The following is a 12,730-nucleotide window of genomic DNA, read 5'->3' as shown; positions in this document are numbered from 1 at the left end:
GGAGCCCGATGTGGCACTCGATCCCAGGACCCCAGGATTACGCCCTAGGCTGAAGGCAGGCACTAAACCGCTGAGCCACCCAGGGATCCCCAGAAGATATAATTTTTATAGAGATTGCCACACATAAAACACAATTGGACTTATATTAATCTATAGGATCCCTGAATTCTTTAAAAACATTGGTGTCAAATGTAGTTTTAAGGTAGTATTTCCGATAAGCATTCAGCATATTCTCTACTAACTATGCCATGCCACCTCTACCTCCCAGTATCCCTACAAGCTAATTTGTGGCCACTTATTTCCTACTATACATTGTCTGTATTGGGTTCTGAATGAAGGCAACCAAGGTTTGGGGTTTCTCAGAAGATAGAAATTGAGGTAGGTCTATCTCTAAAGAGGAAGAAAGAGCTACAATGTATTAGTCCCCTGATAGTTGCTGGATCAACTCCAGCAACTGTTAGAAAAACTGTTACACAACTGTTAGAAAAACCTATCAGGACCTTAGTTCCCACTTCTATTCCTGCCTCATGCACTGTCATGAGAGTAATGTTTGGTTCACAAGCCTTCCCAACTCTTAGGCTTCCCAACCCCTCAGCAGGTAGAGGATCAAGGAACAGAGAATTTGCCAGGTAAATGCTGTTCAATGCATGCTTTGCATTAAACTCAAGGGAAGAGCATTCAACTTTGACCAATCATTATTCCCGCAAAATACTGTAAATAGTTTCCTGGCCAAAGGTTTTAATCTTAGCTATCATGTGCATTCACACTGTCACATTGCTTTTTATATGGTTAAAAAAAAAAAAGACATTTGACCTTTCATACTTTTCCAATATGAGAGTAGGCAATAAATGGTAGATTAAAACTAGGAATTTGCATGTACATTTATAGTAATGTTTGAATTATAATGATGTTAATGCTCCTAATAGAGTTCCAGAAAGCATTTGTGGAGTACCTAATGGACCATTCAAATTACTACTATTTGCCTACTTCTCAATTTTAGGGCATTTCTACTTTGCATTTAAGGTAGTATCTTGAGAAGAAGCAGTGGTGAATTAAAACAGGAACTGATCTACTTCAGGATGTGATGGAGTGATCTGTTTCACTGGCCCAGAGAGGTGAGGCTCTGTGGGGGATGGTGGCAAGGGATGCAGCACAGTGCTTCAGCACAGACATAACCGTCTCCTAATTTGTCCCAGTGGGGTTCAGATCAATGTCAATGGCAATTCTGATAATTAAAGAAGGGTTCTTGATGGACCATAACTCACTGCTTTTGTACCAATCTATACCCCCTTCAACTCAATTTCCTAAAATCTGAGCAATGCCCCCCTCTCCCCCACACACACATACAAGTTAGGCTTGTCAGAATAAAATCACTTGGACCAATCTCTGCCTTTCTACTTCTTTATGAATCTGTCTTCTATCCATATACATCTCAGCATTGCAGACAGATAAGTAATTTTTCCCATCTGCAATTAGCAAAGGTTAAAAAAAAAACTCTCTGAGGTTTAATCTGGGAAGAGCTATACTTCTAGCTTATAGCTGAAGAAATTATACACTAATTAAATTGAAGAGCCCATCAGGAAGAAATTCCATGAAAGGAAAAGTCTAGAATGCATCAATGAGGAAAGTGTGCAAAATAAAATTATTTTTAAAGTATTTTTAAAGAATTTTAATAAAGTTATTTATTAAAAGTACATTTTTAGGATAAATAGTTACAACAATAAAGATTTTCACACAGGAAATGACTATCTTATTAATATTTATTAGGTATCCTTTTTCTTCTTCTTCTTCTTCTTTTTTAACCTTGAGCAAGAGGTTGCTTCGATCCCATGTAGCATACAAGTACTTTTTCAACACTTCAGTGTTCAGTTATGGGTATTTCTGCTCAGCTGTTGTTCTGCTAAAAATCCTCCTTTTTTCTGCTTCCATCCCCAACACACGTTAGTGAGTTTAAACTTCTGTGGCAGTGCCTAACGATCTTCGTTCCACTATTTGTCATCTTCCCACCCACGTTCAAAAGACACGAAATGTCAACTGTCACTTTTTTTTAAAGAAAAATCAAGAAAATTATAACTTCTCCTGTCAACTGGGCCTAATGAACAATAAATTTTTTAAGACTTAAGTGATAGGCACAAGGGAAGTATCAAGCAGCATTTACGAACAAACTACACATAGACTATGCTAAATTTTTTAATTAAAAAAATACACAGAATCTATAATTATCTCAAAATAACAGCTTTAATTTGAAAAGCCCTAACTTATGAGTCAGAACTTTCATGGAGTTAAAGATATAAATATAGAAGCTCAACATTTTTCACATTTGCTTTTTAAAATGTATTTACTGAATTCATGATATCTACACATTAACACATTTTCTAAAGGAAATAATAAGCCACACTACTTCCCCATTACCTGACACTTTTAAACTTTAAGTTGCAAAGAGTCTCTAAAACTTTTAAAGGCTGTATTATATTTCAAAAACTTGGGCTCGACTGGATGGCAACATGAGAGGGAATAAAACATTTCTCTTTGTGCTCATTGACACTGCTAAGGATACAAGCCACTAGGCTGTCCTGTTGTCCTTCTCTATCCCTCCATATTCTACTTCACTTATACCCTGGTCTTATGTTTTCCTGTCATTATTGAACTCTATGCAGAAAAATAAGATATATGCCTGAAATTCCTGGACAGAGGATCGTTGGAATAATGCTTGGAGAGGGTTTGGAGGAAAAGTTTCTTTAGCATTGACTGCTTTGAAGGAAATACTTCTTGACTCTGATTTAGCCTTAACTCTTAAGGGGTATTAGCTGGTAACTTCTATCAGACTCCCAGCTGAGGTAGGGCCCAAATGGCAGGAGAATTCAGAACCCATATTGAATTTATAAGCATATTTCCTTTTGATATTCTTTACTCGGATTATTTGCCTGCAGATATGGCAATACAAAACTGTGGTTAGAAACAAGCTTTATATCAGAATAATGTAATGGATTCTACTTTCTTTAGAAAGCAACATTTTTTTTCACAATATTGGCAAGGATGTAAAGGAAAGGGTACTATCTTTTTTTTTTTTTTTGTATTTTTTTTATTGGAGTTCGATTTGCCAACGTATAGTGTAACACCTGGTGCTCATCCCACCAAGTGCCCCCCTCAGTAAGCAACATTTTTAATGTCATTAATACCTGAATCATAAATTACCTTCAAAGTTGCTAGAATGTAAGCTTCTAGAGGGCAGGGATTCCTAACTGTTTAGTTAGTAACCTGTTCTGAGAAATCAGAATTGTGTTTGCCCATGGTAAATTCTCAATAAATATTCGTTGATTGAATGAATGAATGATTCATGATTGAATGAAGTCATCTGGGTGTTTTAGGAGCCTGTATTTCGAAAGGGGGGATAATGAAGCAGTTAGAACTGACTGTAAGAAGAGATGCCATTGGTTCCTTAGATATTAGTAGAGATAACAGGGCTAGATAGGGTTTACTTTCCAAAAAGGTTAGATGTTCCTTTTAAATGTAACTCACTCACAGAAATGCTGGCTGGCAAAAGAGAGGTTATAGAAGCAAAAGCAGAAATATTGTAATCTGCATGTCTGAACTTCTCTAATTCTAAAATTCAATTAACAGTGGGCTTTTCCCAACTTGCAGAAAATAAGTTAGTGAATACTGCATGTCCAACTTTTTGTTAAAAACTGATCTGATCAACTATAAGTTGTGTATATAAAAAAAACTAGCATTCAATGGCTTGGTTTATTGCTTCATGGTGCTTGGCCTAGATCATTGTAACACCTACATTCCACCACCTGAACATATCTAAGAACCATTCTAGAGCTAACTCTGTGTTGTCATGACAATTAGCAGCCTAACGATGAGAGTTCTGGCATATAGCCCCCTTTCAGCCACAAATAAACTATGATCTTTGAAAAGTCAGGCTCTCTCTATATCGTAACTTTATCATCTGTAAAATAGCTTAAACCCATCAACTACCAGAAGCCAGAAGCCAGGGGGACTTTAGGTATAGTACAGATCAGTCCCTCTCCTGAGATGCAGAGCCAAGTGGGCTAATGGGGAGACCGCATATAGAAAGGCAAATGGAAACTAGCTTCCAATTTCTTTCTTTCTTTTTTTTTAAGATTTTATTTATTTATGCATAGGAGATACACAGAGAAAGGCAGAGACGTAGGCAGAGGGAGAAGCAGGCTCCCTGTGGGGAGCCTGATGCAGGACTCAATCCCAGGACCCTGGGATCCCAACCTGAGCCAAAGGCAGATGCTCAATCACTGAGCCACCCAGGTGGCTTAAAGCAGAAGTCAGGATCAAGCTGGTGAACTACCCAGTTTACCTACAGCTCCCAACATTTAACATGGACAACAAGTTATGGACACATCCCTGCCATGGTAATCATTTTGCTTTTGCAACTATCATAACGGCCATATCATTATTCTCCCTACCTCCACCATCAATGCACAGGGTCAATAAACGCATAATTGTTAAAGCTGGATGATGGGTACGTAGCCTCTGTACTTTCATGTGTATTTTAAATTTCCCTAAATTATTTATAAAAATAAAATAAAGCCTCTTTCTTGACCACGTGAAGGAAGGGACAACCCACAGCCTTATAAACCCATCTGTTTTTTGCATTGGATAACTAATTTGGAATTTATGGGTAATTGTTACTGGATTTTTTTTAGTTATACAATTAATTCTGTAATGACTAATGCTTAAGGCATTTTCTAAGCCAATGATACATAAACATAAATTATATTATAGGTAATTTTATATGGTGATTTTAAGTTGTGCCTCCTATTTGGTGAGTACACAAAATAACATTTAGATAGCATTTAAAAACCTCCTATAATTACAGTGGAAAAAAATTTCTTTCCCAGTGTTACTGAAATCAGTTGCAAATTTTGCTTCCAGATACATAAAGTACTAGAAAAGTAGCCAAAAAGAGACATGGACTCAACATGCTGCCAAAAATAATAATAGAACTTTAAATGTTAAGCAGTTTTTTAAAAAGCTCTTCTCTGGAACGAAATGCATTTACTCAAGTTGTTTTTCCCTCCATCCTCCTGCTTCTCATTATAGATGTGCCTTTCCGGCTGACTTCCCGATCAGTTGGTGGGCCCATCCTACTGAGTCAGCCAGTTGCTGCTGTTGGTAAGGATGTGCGGAGTTGGTGGAAGCCAAGATGGGGAGTGGGATGGGGACTGGGCACTCTGGGAAATTTTAAATTGGAAAAAAGAAAAAGAAAAATTGGGCAGGAGTACTGAGTTGCCATCAAGAGGGTGGATTGATTGCACTTTAGCTTCTTGTTGGCACTATGAAATGTACTTGATGGTTGAGGCCAAATCGGCCTATGTGCTTTGCCTCTTTGGTGAAAACAGAAGATCAAGGATTGTCCTCTGGTTGGCCTCATGTTCCTCCATGCACAACTTATTTTTTCTTACCAATAGTTTTGTAGGTCATGTAAGGGGGAATGGGTAAGAGTTAATTTTTCCATTATCACTTAGAAAGCTTATCATGACATTTCATCCCCAGCTGTTCCTCTATGTCTGGTTGTCCCTATTCATGTGCTCAAAGGAAAACTGACAATGGTATCAAGACACGATTTTGGGTGTAATGATTTCCCTGGTCCAAGTTTAGTCTGGATCCTTGAGAGCCTCAGCCAGTATCAATCACTTTAGGTAGAAGGCCACTCTACCTTCCTTTAGGGAAACACCCTGAAGTCCAGTTGGATTTCAGTCAGTTTGCCCAGTTTTAAGAAGAGTCATTTAATGCCACAATCTTCAAGCAATCAATGCTAGTGCCCACTTTTTGAAACTTTAATAAAATATTAAATGAAATGAGACAGTGTACATAAAGCCCACAGTCCAATGCCTAACATATTGCAAAAATCAGCAAATCATCTTACTGATGATTATCCTTTACATAAACATGGCAAACTTTGTTCTAAATTACTTATTCATTCAGTTAGCAAACAATTATTGAGCACCCTCTATGTGAGTAGCACTGTTGTTGGTTAACAGAGATACCCCGGTATATAAGCAGGGCCAGGTCCCTGCTCTTCTCAAACATAAAAAATGCTGTGGTGTGAAGTCAGACAATAGCGGATTAAACAGAATAAATTAATAGTTGCATGGGTAAAGTAAAATAAGACCATGGGATAGAAAGTGACTAAGGAGACAGGGATGAGGAGGGAGGTTGACACTAGAGTGAAGATGAAAAACTTCTCCAAGAGTGAAACATGGATGAGAAGATGGAGTCTGCTAGGTGGAAGGGCCAGAGGAAGAGCACTGCAGGTGGAAGGAGCAGCAAGAGCAAAGGCCTTGAAGTGTGCACCATCACAACATCATGCCGTATCACTATAAGCCACATTCCTCTTTGCTGTCATGTTAACAGTTTTGATGTCCAAGGCATCTAAATACTCAGCCTATAATCAGAATAACTTGCCACCAGGAGAGGTGTCGTACTTTAGTGAGACTAACCCATTTTTACAGATGGTGTAGAAATTTTAGCTTAATGAAGCATGAGAACTGACAGATCAATATTGCTTTTCACTGGGAGAACCAAACCTTTGATTTTGAGGACCAGGCCCATGACTCATTTCTACTCAAATTCACAGATCTAAGAACCAGATTATGAAATGGATGGTTCCTGCTCTGCAAGTGACCTGCTGTAAGCTCTTAAGGTCATTTAGACTTGCCATGAATTAGTTTATCTATAAAACAAGAAGAATGGGTTAGACTAATGCACCTAAAACTTTAATGTGCCTTCTGGCCCTGGCATTTGTTACATGCAGACTCTGATTCAGTGGTCTGGGGTGAATCCTGAGGTTCCACATTTCTAACCGGCTTCTGGGTGATATTGATGCTGCTGGTCCTCTGGACTACCCCCTTGAGTAGGAGAAGTTTAAATGATCTCTAAAGTGCCTTCCAGTTCTAAATCCATGACTGTGTTCTAGGTTTACTATGACTTGAACTGCAAGTCCTTGAGATAATATTTATCACTTAAATATTTGTGATAACCAAGATACAGGTGATCTTTCTGCAATACTCAACCTGTGCTTCCTTCTGGTTGTCCAAGACTCACATGTCAAGGCTGCTGACTCACATCAGCTGCCTCCTACTGTAACACCTCTGCATTTTAGGGCAGAGACCAGTGAAACTCCTTATCACTTATCCAATCCAATATGATGAATTGAGGAAGTTTTGATTTCCTAAGTGTGCCAACATTCGGGCTGGAAAGGAATGGTTAGTTTCCCAGAGTAAGCAATAAAAAAGGAGCACACTATTTTAATTTACATTATTAATTACTGAATGCAAACCTTGGTTAAGATGTTTATAAAGTACACAAAATTCCATGGAGTACTGGAAGTTCAATGAAGTATGTTATTGCTGATTTTACCCTAATTTACCCCAGTAGGGTTTTCACCTTGAAGGGGTTATTAGGCAGGTAAACCAAATAGAACAACCCCTAGATTCTTTTTTTTTTTCAACCCCTAGATTCTTATAATTGAAAAATTCCCCACTCTCCTCAAAAAGATCAGTTGCCACCTCGGCTGTTTCTCTCTGAAAGAGAGGGCTGAGGTAGGTGATTTCCCAGGGCTTGTCACAAGATCTACCTCTGATGGACAATGTGAAGGGGAAGCACGAAGATATAACTCAAGAATCTCTAACTCTTCTTGAAGACACTGCTCCACTATTTACAATAAGAAAGTGAGGGAAGATAAAGTAAAAGGAAGAAAGGGGCATAATGGCACATGCTGTAATAGTGGCTTACAATGATGACTTACGTTCGAATGTTGCCTCAAAGTTTTCCAAACGTTTTCATCAAGTGACTATGGTTATCACCATTGTATGAGCTAAAAGAGCTACAGATTGATAACTAGAGAAACCAGGGTCTAACTCAGATCTTTCATCCATCTGTAATTCTCCGTATGTAGCTCATGCTCCAATTACAGAACATTAACCCAGTCTTTACAAATGCTCCCAAACTCACAGAGCATGGCACATGGAGGAAGAATAAAAACTATACAGTTATGTTGGCTCTCAGAGTGACATACTTCATGGCCAAGCCAAGGACTTGTGATTGCCTTTTTGGCTAATTAGGACCAAATCTACACTTCTCATCAGATACACTCCCCTGGAAAGAGTCCCCTAGGGACAGATTGAGCCTCACCAGGATGTCAGTAAATGCCATGTTGGAATTAACTGGCATTTCATTCATTCCTCAGTGTTTCTTCTCCTGGACATCAGTCTAAAGGATCATAGTGTCATGGGGCATCCATTAAAGAGAAGCAAAAAAATGAACTAGGACTTATTCTCCATAATCCTTCTTAGGCTATTCAGGGAACTCCCTGGTATACAGCTGGCCATTTCAGAAAAGGTGCTATAAATACTGATTAGTTGGTTCCTGAATTTTCAATTGGTCTTTATGTATTTTTATTTTCTCTGGAGAAATACTTTGTACCTGAAGTTGGTGAGCATACATTTCCAAAGAAATGTTATCACCAAATACTACTCACTGAGAGAATTTCTCTTCCTGAAAGAATTGGCTCCTCAGGCCAAGAACTGAAATCGGTTCAGGTCAACAATACGAAAGAGAGGTATTTTTATAACCGTGATTTCTACCCATTGTGGGCCCTTTACAAGGTTCACAAGGGCCACAACAAATATTTATAAATGATCATGATACATAGATAGGCAATAATATTACTGGACAGCAAAGCCTAGATAGCGCTGCTTTTATTGGCTTCCCAGCTACAGCAGGCACTTGCTTACAATTATGTCCACAGGTGGGAGCCTCAGTGCTATTATACATTTTTGAAATTAATTTCAACCCAAATGGAGTGGACCAAATCACAGGACAACATCCTGCATAACACAGGGTTGAATATCCCAGCTCCAGATATAATGAAAAGCCAAACACCAATAGAAACATCCAGGACTTATTTCCTTATATGGTTTTTCTTCTCATTTTTAACCTGTCCTTTGTTCTCACAATGGGCATGCCAAACTGAACTGAGGCTCTGGCAACTATTAAACTGGCCATACCCACCTACACATCCTCTACTCCTCATCCAGGTGATTTGGGTCTTAACTGAGGAAAATGGTGACTATGTAGAGTTTTCCTATGGTGGTGGGATTCTCCAAGGAATTCCAGGCTCAGACTACCAGTGGGTTATTCTTGCCACATCTATACTTGGGGCAGCTCAGATAGAATGGTGAGGAGTGGACTTCCCTCATCTTTTGATGACTCAAAACTTGAAGGTGATGACAACCTTACATGTTCCTCCTGAAACCCCAACTAGAGTTTATGACCACTTCCTATCCTGTTTTGTTGAGGTTAGAGAAAGTATGTGTGGGAGGACTGGGTAGGGCCAGGGTGGAGGATGTGCTGTATGGCAGAGGTATGGGAAACATCCAGGTAAGGTAGCGACCTTGAGAAAAAGACAAGAGGACCCACCATTTGGCCTAGTACCCTGTTTCCTTACCCCCAAAACTTTCTTCTTATTCTCTTAAAGGACCTCAATTATCTTGTTAGTAGCCTATATAGGGAGCTGGGTCCCCACAGCTGTCAACTCTCTAAATGGCCAATGGGTATTGATGGCCACAGCAGTCAAAGTCTTGAATCAAGGAAATCATGTTATTAGAGGATTGAACTCCAATTGAAAAGATCTAGATTCCCTCCCCTGCCCTCAGATTCTGGCTCAACTCCATTTGATCTGGCTCTAGCTATAAAGATACTTTCCCAGAGAAGTAGCAGCATGAAGGAATGGTGTTCCTTTTCAAGATTTTTGGCTTTCCACTCTTGGTTGTAACAATGGACTGAGGACTGTCTAACACCAGCTGTCCTCCCTAAGGTCCTGTCTAAGCTATAGAGAATGGATCTAGCTTGGTGAGAAGGGCTTCTTCTACACACACAAGCTCTTCCCTGACAGCCACAGGGGACTCTCTGCACACTTTCTCCAAGCCTCTGGCAAGAGGAAAAAACTGGCTGGAAACATTTGCAGTCACCCTTCTAGAACTGAAGGGACTATGAAGGAATTCTGCTGCAACTCCTCATGACCCTGGTAGGCTGCTGACTCTGAGAAATGAACTTGCCATCAAGCACCAGTCAAAGAAAAGACTCTTGGCCCAGAAAGATCTGATGATCCTTAGCGTTCTTTCAGGCATCTCTTGGCCCTCATGCCCTATATTTTTAGTTCCTCCTCTTGCTTATCTTAGATAACCCAGAAAGGAGCTGAGAGATGTAAATAATATTTCTGATAGTGGAGATCTGGGGCCCAATTGGCAAGAAGGGGTGTGATTAACTCCAGGCTGACTCAGGGATGGCAGGAAGGACAGCAGGCATCTGCAAGGACTGGAGCAACTCCCTGGGGAGGAATTGGAGGAACAGGGAAGAGCTGTGGGAGGACCAGTGTGGAGACATAAGAACCACCTCCTCATCCCCACACCCAACCAGCCTTTCATTCCAACATGGCTGTGTCAGGAAACAGGCAGTTAGCTAGAGCCCGCTCCTGGGTGATAGAAACAGAGTGCAATCGGGCTGTTTCTATGTTTGGGAAAGGAGGGACCAGATGTCATTGCCAACTGGGTTTCATTTCCATAAACATTAATTGAACTCCTATGAGATCCCAGGCACTGTGGTCAGAGAGAAGACAGAAATGATAGAGAAGCCATCTCTGTTCCTTGTGTGGGCACAGAGCTGTGTAAGATGCTACCCCAGGTCCCTGTAGTGATCCATGTTCTGTTCTAAATGAGAAGCAAGCAGTGGCCTGAGCTATGGAACCAAGAGCCTGGCTCAGGCACAGCCCAGAAGCCTGCTCAGGTGGAGGCACAGCCCAACTGCATCAAGCATCATCAGGGGACCCAGGGCCTCCAGAGCTGTGCTGATGGTTACACTAGCAGTCAGGTACAAGTAGGGGCCTAGGATATGTCAGTGAACAAAATAGTGAACCCAACAGACAAAAATCTTTGCCTTGGGGGGTGGTTTACCTTCTCGGGTAAGAAGAAACTCTTCATAAATAATAGTCATAACGAATTAAATTATATATGTTAGAAGATGTATGCATGGAAAGAAAAAAGTAAGTAGTGCCAGAGGATCACAGGTATGACAACTAAAAATAGGCTGCTCAGGGTATGTCTCTTTGAGGTGACATCTGAGCAAGGACTTGAAGGGAGTGAGGTCCACTCAAATAGATGTTGAGGGTCCCAAGAGCAAACCCTGGGTCTTCCTCAACCTGATCCAAAGAAGCCAGCAAGGGCATCTGCAAAAGGCCCCCATCTGCAAAGTGAGGACCTCGGAAGTGGGCTCTGTGTGTCCTTCTCTTTGTATGTCCTGCTTTTATAGGGCCCGGTACTTAGTAAATATTCAGTTAAAACTAGTGATGAGGCACATTCTGGAACAGCATCTCAGGCTTGCTCTGGTGAGGGCCCCTTTCCTGGGCTGAATGAGCCCCTGGTGGAACTCTGAATATAGAACAATCAATAGTGCACAGTTACAAGAGAGGACATTGAACGAGGCCTTCAAACAACTTCCTACCTTCATACCCTTGGATTAGTGTATTTGCCTAAGTGCACAAGTGGGATGACATTCCCCAAACCCAGTCACCTAAGAGACATTATGAACGGTTTTCTAAAATGCTTACAATTGTTCTAGCATCTGTTGAGAAGTATAGGTCTTTATAATAATCTAGTGTAACAATGGATTATTCTGGCTCTCCCCTTATCAGACACATCCTCCATGCCTCCTCAGGTGCTCTCAGCCTTACCTGTGTCCCAGAGCTCCGTCTGCTTGCTCTGCTGCAGCAGCCATCACCGGGACTGGCTCTGTGCGGACAGCGGGCATCTGTGGGACAGGTGCCCAGAGTCTCCACCATCCCTGGATTCCATGAAGCCCTGGGCCACAGGGCACAAGATCAGTATCACAACCTGGCCAGGTGTTAGAAAAGGAAGTTCAGAGGACTAGAGGGAGGGAGCAGGTAATTCTATGTTCCGGCCTCCCATGGCCTGTTCTAAGAATAAAGAATACATAGCAGCTAAAGGTTAAAATAGTAAGAATTCTGCTTGCTTTCCTGGACATGTGCCCACAGATGTATTTCAGATGTCTTTGTTCTAGGTATTAGATGTGGTCATAAAATTTCAAGATGAAGTCCTATCTACAAGACCCAATGCTTCAACTTTTCCAGCAATAACTAACTTCAGAGACTCGGGTACCCTCAGTGAAAAAGACCAAATAATTTTGTTTACTCTTGGAGTTTTAAAATTCACACCTCTCACTGGCCCTCCACTTCCCTCCGCTATATGAAACAAACAATAAAGAGCATTACTTGAAGTCCTAGGCACCATCTGACAAAAAGCTACACTATTAAGGCATGAATTGCTATTTGTACGTGTGTGTGCGTGTGTGCTATTTCCCAACTCGCAAAAGCCAGCTAATGCTTTTAAGCTCTGCTTTGAATTTTTTTTTAACTCAGATAATTTTCCAGGATTTTATTCAGCTATATTCATCCATTGCACTTTGTTTTTCCCACTGTGGATCCACAGGGGCAATTTTCAGAACGATTGGAGAGGGATTATTTCTCTAATGTGTTTCTTCCCTGAGACCCGTTTGCCTCCTTATGAGCTGAAGGTACTTCCTTTGCCCATGATAGAGGTTGGTGAGAGTACTTGGTCTTTTTCACAACAAAGTAATAGGAAATCTACTTCTCACAACATGTTCCCTTTACTTG

General features: G+C 40.6%; 1 long non-coding RNA gene across 1 annotated transcript; it reads left to right on the top strand.

Moving 5' to 3' along the window:
- The first annotated feature begins 3,852 nt into the window (after positions 1-3,852).
- Positions 3,853-12,328, top strand: LOC144288306 (uncharacterized). The gene is made up of 3 exons (XR_013356266.1): positions 3,853-4,391; positions 5,083-5,154; positions 11,755-12,328. It is a non-coding gene; the product is annotated as an uncharacterized LOC144288306 (long non-coding RNA).
- Positions 12,329-12,730: the final 402 nt, after the last annotated feature.

This window comes from Canis aureus, chromosome 18 (assembly GCF_053574225.1).
Source record: "Canis aureus isolate CA01 chromosome 18, VMU_Caureus_v.1.0, whole genome shotgun sequence".
Classification (NCBI taxonomy): domain Eukaryota; kingdom Metazoa; phylum Chordata; class Mammalia; order Carnivora; family Canidae; genus Canis; species Canis aureus.
The sequence above is the reverse complement of the archived record's forward strand: the minus strand, read 5'-3'. Positions and strand labels throughout refer to the sequence as shown.